The 10,585-nt window shown below is 41.5% G+C and overlaps 1 protein-coding gene across 3 annotated transcripts in view; it reads left to right on the top strand.

Moving 5' to 3' along the window:
• The first annotated feature begins 1,718 nt into the window (after positions 1-1,718).
• LOC115151934 (protein NLRC5) overlaps positions 1,719-10,585 on the top strand; it is a 32,041-nt gene continuing 23,174 nt past the window's right edge. For all 3 annotated transcript variants that reach the window (XR_003867392.1, XM_029696297.1, XM_029696296.1), the window contains exon 1: positions 1,719-1,889. The gene's annotated coding sequence lies outside the window, so the exon portion shown is untranslated. The remainder of the gene's footprint in view (positions 1,890-10,585) is intronic.

The raw sequence follows: 10,585 nt of genomic DNA, 5'->3' as shown, positions 1-10,585 counted from the left end.
TGTTTTGTCTCTGTAATGTCCCAGTGAATTTTGCATTTTTGGAAATAAAGTAATAAATGGTTGGTTAGTCTCCTAGTTATGTGTAGGTGGTGCTAAGGATTTTACGTAATGAGGGGAGGATGTTGATATCCTCCTAACCAAGCACATGCACAGATAGGGCTCTACCTGTGCAGAGCACATGCCCCTTTGCCGTTCCAGTCTCCAAAGTGCCCTTTTGGGTGGTGGTATAATTTCCCCCAAAATATATTTTCTTGTATATATTTTTTGTAATTGTTGTTTGGATCCAAAGACATTAAAACCAGTGAATAGTGATAGCGTTGACATCATCCACGTATTCCTATGGAAAATTCCCAGTGGCACATGAAGCAGGAAGTATTTGAATTGGAAGTACGCTATATTGCTGAATAGGGCTGAATGCAAGGGGCCAGGGTTCTGGGCTTCATTTAGTATGTTTTTATACTAAATGTGAGCAAGACAAAGGAGATGATCATGGACTACAGGAAAAGGCGGGCCGAACAGGCCCCCATTAACATCAGTGGGGCTGCAGTGGAGCGGGTCGAGAGTTTCAAGTTCCTTGGTGTCCACATCACCAACAATCTCATGGTCCAAACAAATCAAGACAGTCGTGAAGAGGGCAAAACCTTTTCCCCCTCAGGAGACTGAAAAGATTTGGCATGGGTCCCCAGATCCTCAAAAAGTTATACAGCTGCACCATCAAGAGCATCCTGACCTGTTGCATCACCGCCTGGTATGGCAACTGCTTGGCATCTGACAGTAAGACGCTACAGAGGGTAGTGCGTATGGCTCAGTACATCACTGGGGCCAAGCTTCCTGCAATCCAGGACCTATATAATAGGCGGTGTCAGAGGAAAGCCCATAAAATTGTTAGAGACTCCAGTCACCCAAGTCATAGACTGTTTTCTCTGCTACCGCGGTACCGGAGCGCCAAGTCTAGGACCAAAAGGCTCCTTAACTGCTTCTACCCTTAAGCCTTAAGACTGCTGAACAATTCATCAAATGGACTATTATGTTGACACCCCCCCCCCCCCCAGAATTTGTATTGTATTCTGCTACTACTGCTGTTTATTATCTATGCATAGTCACTTCACACCTACCTACATGTACACAAATGACCTCTAACCTGTACCCCAGCACACTGCCTCAGTACCTGTACCCCCTCGTCATTATTACGTTATTGTGTATTTATTTTATTATATTTTACTATTTATTTGGTAAATATTTTCTTAACTCTTCTTGAACAGCACTGTTGGTTAAGGGCTTGTAAATAAGTATTTCAGGGTAAGGTCTGCAATTGTTGTATTCAGCGCATTAGACAAATACAGTTTGATTTGATTTGTACTTATCTAAAGGAAAGTAGAAACAATGATGTATTGTGATATCCCCTGCCCCTCCCACAGGCCCAACCCCTCTTCGCGCAATACGCTCGCAACTTTGGGCTATATATAGTCCACATACGGTACACTGAGTTTACAAAACATTAGGAACACCGTCCTAATATTGAGTGGCACCCCATTTTGCCCTCAAATCAGCCTCAATTCGTCGGCCATGGACTCTTCAAGGTGTCGAAGGCGTTCCACAGGGATGCTGGCCCATGTTGACTCCAATGCTTCCCACAGTTGTGTCAAGTTGGCTGATGTCACACTGGTTTTTACACTCAGTGTATATTCATAACTCTTTAAAACGTCTGTTTTAAAAATGTATAGTTTATTCGTATAAGGGTCATAATACCATAATAATACCATAGCCTAATTAACACTCCTCAAAAACGAAACGAAAGTAAAAGCATCTTCCCTATGCTCCATTCCCATGATTTGAGTTTCACTTTATTGTAGGCTGCTCTGCAGGGATGCGACAAGCAGCGAAATTTGGTAAGTTATTATTTTGCTATGCATTTTATAACACTTACATTCGTTATTTTAAAATGAGTCTAGGCTATATTTTACGCAGCAGCCTAACGCGCGACACAGGACCACAGGTCCTCCTCATCTTATCTTGCATGACCTTTCCGTGTGAAGCAAGCCTACGCATTTGGGAACTTGCGTTAACCGGGCAGTTTCAAATTGTTTTTATGACTGTTTTGCTTTGCCGGGCCATGTGAAATAGTTTTAGATGGTATTGTAATCTAATTCTACACTCTTAAGTAAAGGTGCCTGGAAGAAACCTTTTGGGATGCATTTCAGTACTGGATCACTTATTACAAAGTAGTCTCAGGCCTTCCAAAAAATATTGCAGTTTTCAAACTGCAGTAAAAGTGCAGTAACTGTAGTCGACTGTGGTATTTTGGACGCAGTAATTGCAGAATAGTTATACTGCACTCTAACTGCAGTTACACTGCAAAATTACTACAGTCATATTTTTTATTTTTTGGGACGCAGTGTTTGCTGCATACTGCAGTTATACGGCACTCTACAGTAATAACCCCTAATAAGTACACTGATTTTATGCTGCACTCTGACTGCTGTCTTTTTTCGTAAGGGACAGCATTTGTATGATTCCGTACATAAATCCGAGACACTCAGTTTAGTATGATGTGTTACGTTTCGTATGGTAGCCTATCTATTCATTTGTGGATGTCCATCATTCATTTGGTATGACATGATACGAATTACAATGTGTGTGATATGCTACGGATTACAATTCGTACAATATTTTAGGAATTTGCTAAATTTACAATATCATAATTTTTAGCAAATGTGTAACGTGTTATGAATTCCAATTTGTTGTTGCTAAAGTCAGCTAGGGGGCTAGGTGGCAAACGCTAGTCTTGGGGTTAGAGTTATGGGTTAGGGTTAGGAGTTAAATTAGATTCAGATTCAGATTGTTTAATATTCACATTGTACAGGGTTGCAGGTGTGATTGCAGGGTACAGTGAAAATCTTATGCTTCGAGCTCCAACATGCAGGACTAGTGAAATAAAATAATGAAAATGGTAGTAAAAACAATATAAATAGCACTATATACACTACCGGTCAAAAGTTTTAGAACACACACTCATCCAAGGGTTTTTCTTTATTTTTACTATTTTCTACATTGTAGAATAATAGTGAAGACATCAAAACGATGAAATAACACATATGGAATCATGTAGTTACCAAAAAGACTGTTTGGGGGATGGGGTGGAATGACCATAGTGGGAGCAGCTGGATGATCGTTGAGTTACTAGTTAAAGGGTTAGTGGAAGGTTTAGTGAAAATGGTTAGGGTTAGGGGAAGAGTTAGCTAATATGCTAAGTAATTGCAAAGTAGCTAAAACGTAGGTTCCTCGAGGAACCCCCTTGAGGTATAATAAGAACGAGGAACCCCTCTGAAAAGGTTCTTTGAGGAACCCCTGTTAGGTGGTCGTCACTAGTTACCACAGCCACAAAATCATAAACCCCACCTATTTCTAACTTTTCTTAAAATCTGATTTTAAACCTAACCACAACCCTAACCTTAACCACACTGCTAACCTTAGGTCTAACCATAAATGAAGACCAAACAGTGGAAACTAGTGGAAACAATGTTAGGTGGTGGGCCTAAGCCAAAAAACGTGGAGTTGATCGATCCCCGTCGAGGGAGGAGAAGATTTTTTTTTGTATACAGTAAAACTTTCTTGACTATAAAATTTGTTGGCACCTTGAATTCTTGCACGTTTTCTAATATTTTTTATTTATTTCAACACTGCCTGCGCAGGCAAATTTGCTGAACTGCTAAACTTGGAACCAATCAGAACTCCTGTACTTACCCTTCGATGAAGGCAGCCAATGGCCTGTTTCTATCTACGATGTAAACTTAGTATCTTGCGAGCTGCTGTCTAAAGGAACTGATATAGATAGCTCCCAAAGACTGAAATAAGATAAATATCTGTTTTCAAGTGCACTTAACATATGCAGCATGCAATAGGAATTGTTTTGATCGTGTCAAGAGGTAACTCCGTTGACCATTTAGCCTACGTGTGTGAAACTCATACCATGGAGGGCTGAGTGTCTGTGGGTTTTCGCTTGTGGTGGCTAATTTCTGCATTACCAAATGAGGAGAGTTACAAACTTCACACACCAGTCAGAGTTATACTTATTATAACTACATCTTTAATAATTAAGAGCTTTTGCAAAAGCCCTTTGACTTTCAATGATGTGCTATCTCTAATGAACCATTGAAAAGTGATTACACAAAAGTACAAAGATCTTTTATAGCCAAGATACACCCCTCTCAACGTACATGACGAACCACAGATACATAGAATGGGTCACAAGGTTAAGTTTTGTATGAAAGATATCTATAAAACATAGCAGACAGCAACTGCTGTGTCAACAGTTTTCATTGTATAGTCCAGTGTCTGGTCCTCCTACTCCAAACTGGAACCGTCTCTCCCTGGTACGGTATAGAACAGAAACACCATCTCATCTAATGGCACAAATCAATTGGCAACTCTAGATACTCCCATCTCAAGTAAACCCCCTCTTCACTGCACTCCTGGACAAGCTCACTGAGGGGAGTGAGCCTCTAGGTCATACACTATCCCAAGATAAGTGCAACATCAGAGGGGACATACAATGGTCCAGACACTGCCATACACCTTCCCCCAATGCCAAAGGAGGGAGTGACTTGCGCACAGACATTGTGGAGACAAGTAATTGGTTCCCCATTAATCACGCCATCCCTTCACATGGTTTAACAGATACATTCACATATGACAAGTATCTCACATAAGCATATTATGCAAATAAAACAAATTAATTATCTATGTTACCCAACAATTTTTGGGGGGTTTTCCGTGAAAACGATAAGAAACAAATCATAAAATTCCACGTCAATTTACAATGCAGAATAATGATCCTATTACGCATGTTTGACTTCTAGGGCCAGGTAATGAAGTTATACAGTGCCTTCGGAAAGCATTCAGACCCCTTGATTTTTTCCACATTTTGTTAAGTTACAGCCTTATTCTAAAGTTGATTAAATTGTTTTCCCCCTCATCAATCTACACACAATACTCAATAATGACAAAGCAAAACAGTTTTTTAGAAATGTTGGCAAATATATATATATTTTTTAAACTGATATCACATTCACATAAGTATTCAGACCCTTTACTCAGTACTTTGTTGTAGCACCTTTGGCAGCGATTACAGCCTCGAGTCTTCTTGGGTATGACGCTACAAGCTTGGCACACCTGTATTTTGGGAGTTTCTCCAATTCTTGTCTGCAGATCCTCTCAAGCTCTGTCAGGTTGGATGGGGAGCATTGCTGCACAGCTATTTTCAGGTCTCTCCAGAGATGTTCGATCGGGTTCAAGTCCGGGCTATGGCTGGGCCACTCAAGGACATTCAGAGACATGTCCTGAAGCCAGTCCTGCATTGTCTTGGCTGTGTGCTTAGGGTTGCTGTCGTGTTGGAAGGTGAACCTTCCCCCCAGTCTGAGGTCCTGAGTGCTCCGGACCAGGTTTTCATCAAGGATCTCTCTGTGCTTTGGTCCGTTGATCTTTGCCTCGATCCTGACTAATCGCCCAGTCCCTGCCGCTGAAAAACATCCCCACAGCATGATGCTGCCACCACCATGCTTCACCATAGGGATGGTGCCAGGTTTTCTCCAGACATGACGCTTGGCATTCAGGCCAAAGAGTTCAATCTTGGTTTCATCAAACCAGGGAATCTTGTTTCTCATGGTCTGAGAGTCCTTTGGGTTCTTGGTCACCTCCCTGACCAAGGTCCTTCCCCCCCGATAGCTCAGTTTGGCCAGGCGGACAGCTCTAGAAAGAGTCTTGGTGGTTCCAAACTTCTTCCGTTTAAGAATGATGGAGGTTGCTGTGTTCTTGGGGACCTTCAATGCTGCACACATTCTTTGGCACCCTTCCCCAGATCTGTGCCTCGACACAATCCTGTCTTGGAGCTCCACGGACCATTCTTTCAACCTCTTGGCTTCGTTTTTTCAATGACATGCATTGTTAAATGTGGGACCTTATATAGACAGGGATGTGCCTTTCCAAATCATGTACAATCAATTGAATTTACCACAGGTGGACTCAAATCAAGTTGTAGTTAACATCTCAAGGATGATCAAAGGAAACAGGATGCACCTGAGCTGAATTTCGAGTCTCACGTTTGCAAAAAATGCAAAAAACCTGTTTTTGCGTTGTCATTATGGGGTATTGTGTGTAGATTGATGAAGATTAAAACATTTTTTTAGAATAAGGCTGTAATGTAACAAAATGTGGAAAAAGTCAAGGGGTCTGAATACTTTCCAAATGCGCTGTGTGTGTATATATACAGTAGCAGTCCAAAGTTTGGACACACCTACTCATTCAAGGGTTTTTCTTTATTTTTCCGGATTGATTGACCTTCATGTCTTGAGGTAATGATGGACTGTCGTTTCTCTTTGCTTATTTGAGCTGTTCTTGCCATTATATGGACTTGGTCTTTTACCAAATAGGGCTATCTTCTGTATACCCCCTACCTTGCCACAACACAACTGATTGGCTCAAACACATTAAGAAGGAAAGAAATTCCACAAATGAACTTTTAAGGCACACCAGTTAATTGAAATGCATTCCACATGACTACCTCATGAAGCTGGTTGAGAGAATGCCAAGAGTGTGCAAAGCTGTCATCAAGGCAAAGGGTGGCTATTTCGAAGAATCTCAAATCTAAAATATATTTTGATTTGTTGAACGCATTTTTGGTTACTACATGATTCCATGTGTTATTTCATAGTTTTGATGTCTTCACTATTATTCTATGTACAATGTGGAAAATTGTCAAAATAAAGAAAAACCCTTATGAGTAGGTGTGTCCAAACTTTTAACTGGTACTATATACACACATATACACTGCTCAAAAAAATAAAGGGAACACTTAAACAACACAATGTAACTCCAAGTCAATCACACTTCTGTGAAATCAAACTGTCCACTTAGGAAGCAACACTGATTGACAATAAATTTCACATGCTGTTGTGCAAATGGAATAGACAACAGGTGGAAATTATAGTCAATTAGCAAGACACCCCCAATAAAGAAGTGGTTCTGCAGATGGTGACCACAGACCACTTCTCAGTTCCTATGCTCCCTGGCTGATGTTTTGGTCACTTTTGAATGCTGGCGGTGCTTTCACTCTAGTGGTAGCATGAGACGGAGTCTACAACCCACACAAGTGGCTCAGGTAGTGCAGCTCATCCAGGATGGCACATCAATGCGAGCTGTGGCAAGAAGGTTTGCTGTGTCTGTCAGCGTAGTGTCCAGAGCATGGAGGCGCTACCAGGAGACAGGCCAGTACATCAGGAGACGTGGAGGAGGCCGTAGGAGGGCAACAACCCAGCAGCAGGACCGCTACCTCCGCCTTTGTGCAAGGAGGAGCAGGAGGAGCACTGCCAGAGCCCTGCAAAATGACCTCCAGCAGGCCACAAATGTGCATGTGTCTGCTCAAACGGTCAGAAACAGACTCCAGGGTGGTATGAGGGCCCGACGTCTGGGGGTTGTGCTTACAGCCCAACACCGTGCAGGACGTTTGGCATTTGCCAGAGAACACCAAGATTGGCAAATTCGCCCCTGGTGCCCTGTGCCCTTCACAGATGAAAGCAGGTTCACACTGAGCACATGTGACAGATGTGACAGAGTCTGGAGATGCCGTGGAGAACGTTCTGCTGCCTGCAACATCCTCCAGCATGACCGGATTGGCGGTGGGTCAGTCATGGTGTGGGGTGGCATTTCTTTGGGGGGCCGCACAGCCCTCCATGTGCTCGCCAGAGGTAGCCTGACTGCCATTAGGTACCGAGATGAGATCCTCAGACCCCTTGTGAGACCATATGCTGGTGCGGTTGGCCCTGGGTTCCTCCTAATGCAAGACAATGCTAGACCTCATGTGGCTGGAGTGTGTCAGCAGTTCCTGCAAGAGGAAGGCATTGATGCTATGGATTGGCCCGCCCGTTCCCCAGACCTGAATCCAATTGAGCACATCTGGGACATCATGTCTCGCTCCATCCACCAACGCCACGTTGCACCACAGACTGTCCAGGAGTTGGCGGATGCTTTAGTCCAGGTCTGGGAGGAGATCCCTCAGGAGACCATCCGCCACCTCATCAGGAGCATGCCCAGGCGTTGTAGGGAGGTCGTACAGGCACGTGGAGGCCACACACACTACTGAGCCTCATTTTGACTTGTTTTAAGGACATTACATCAAAGTTGGATCAGCCTGTAGTGTGGTTTTCCACTTTAATTTTGAGTGTGACTCCAAATCCAGACCTCCATGGGTTGATAAATTGGATTTCCATTGATTATTTTTGTGTGATTTTGTTGTCAGCACATTCAACTATGTAAAGAAAAAAGTATTTAATAAGATTATTTCATTCATTCAGATCTAGGATGTGTTATTTTAGTGTTCCCTTTATATTTTTGAGTAGTGTATATATACTGCTCAAAAAAATAAAGGGAACACTTAAACAACACATCCTAGATCTGAATGAAAGAAATAATCTTATTAAATACTTTTTTCTTTACATAGTTATTAAAAAACTGAAATAAGTCATTTACATTATTATTTTTTTGAGCAGATGGTTGGGGGCAGAACATAATTACAAGTAATTTGTAGATGGCAAATTGACTGCAAGATGTCCAAACAGATATGTTTGACTAAAACATAATCATTTCAAGCCTTGCTTACATTTTTATACGATGGTGTGTTTCGCTTTATTATGCGAGGGAATACTTGGGAACATATTTCTTAAATAAACACTTGGCGCTTATTTCCTGTTGTTTTTAGTCTATTATTTCCCCCCCAAACATACGTGTGTACATATACATATTTATGTTTTTTTTGCAAATTCACCAAGTAGCCTAAAGTTAACCTCTTCCTCTCTGGTTTTATTTGAATTACACATCTTCCCCAGGGCTTTATCGGCTATAACACAGAAAATAATATGTTTTGTCATAACTGAACTGTGATTTTAATTAAGTGGGAAAAAAACTGAAAAACATTGTTTTCTGGCTCGGGATTTTTCATAACGTTAAGGATCTGAACTTTGTTTAAACGTTTTAAAAGTTCACATCCCTACTACTAACTATGACTGACTGTGAGACGTGTTTTCCATGCATATACATTCAAACAAAGAACATCATCACAAATAGTATTTCACCATTTATTGAGCACAGAGACAAATAGCAAAGGTGTCTCAGGCAGTTTTTGAAGTATCTAAATATAGTGTAACCTACCAATCAATGTATATAAAGTGTTGTGGAGGGCACAATCTTACAACGTTGCAGTCCAGAAATGAGAGCTTTACCATCTATGCCAAAAGCCTGGGCCTCTGATGGAGATTGTAGAACTGTCATCAACGCATGCTTCAGTATTCCCCCTTCTCTCTGGGAGCATTTGTGTGCCCAGGCCCCATAGGTATAATATCGAAAGGATCCCACCCTGGTCACCAACCAATGTAGCTGTGGTCCAGAGAGGAGAACTCTACCAACTACGGCAAAAGCCTGGGCTCCGGACGGGGACAATATAATTCTCCCCACTGCATGTTACAAATGTATAATCATCGATTTGTCACCTGTTAAACTGATTCAACATTGAATTTAGTCTTCGAGATGCTCAAACACGCATGTGTTCGTGTGAGACAAAACCCACAAAGAAAATACAACAGGCAAATCCAAATGTGGTCTCAATGTCTAAATAGTGACGGCATGGCTAGTTCAAAGTGCAGTAGGATGGTTCTCCTCTCAGGTGAGTAAATCAGCCCATGCTTGGTGAATAGCATTAGGTTGATCAATGTGTGCAGGACACAGGAGACCTGAATAGATCATGTGAGACAGAAGTGACAAGAATAAATGAAAGAAATCATCACAACAAAGGAATGTAGTTTGTGAGCTAGAAAATGAACATCCTTACAGTCTGAGGCAGGGTGTTCTCCAATCATCCTACTCCAACTATTGACAGGGATAATGTGCCATTTCTTATTTGTCAGTATGAATGAAAGTATTGGGTCCTGCCTTGATGACTGTATTAGATGTACACTACAAGTCCTATAGATTTTTTGTAGTCTTAAAATATTACATGAAATAAACTGATAGTTATAACGCTCCTGGTCCTGGAATGACATGTTAGCTAGTGATATAGCTATCTGCTCCTACTAGCTAGCAACATATCTACTTGTTGTAACAAGCTAGCTAACTAGCAAGCTAGCTACATTACTAATGTTTGCTGTGTTCTATGTTGGGAGTCATTTTACAGCTTGCATTGAGGGTATCACGTTTTTACAACTAAATAGTTAGATTCCAAATAAATAAGACTCCCTGATAGCAGTTTGTCAGAAGGATATCTGTCTATTACCTTAGATACGGATAATACGATTGGCAGACGTGATCAGCAGAGATAGTACTATCCATGGTACTCAAGTTTTGATTGCTTTACAGTTTAGTACTCAGTGGCGTTTGCCGGACCAGCCAGCAAAATAAATTGCAAGAATTGACATTGCTAACAAACAGAAATGTGTTCAGAATGTGTTCAGAATAAATAAATATATGCAATATGTAAAAACCAGCTCCTCCCTCAACAGAGATCGATCATCTTGAAAACTAAAGCAGATAGCTTGCTACG

The sequence above is a fragment of the Salmo trutta genome, chromosome 17 (assembly GCF_901001165.1).
Source record: "Salmo trutta chromosome 17, fSalTru1.1, whole genome shotgun sequence".
NCBI classification, from domain to species: Eukaryota; Metazoa; Chordata; class Actinopteri; order Salmoniformes; family Salmonidae; genus Salmo; species Salmo trutta.
Note: the sequence above shows the minus strand (reverse complement) of the source record. Positions and strands in the feature narration are given on the sequence as shown.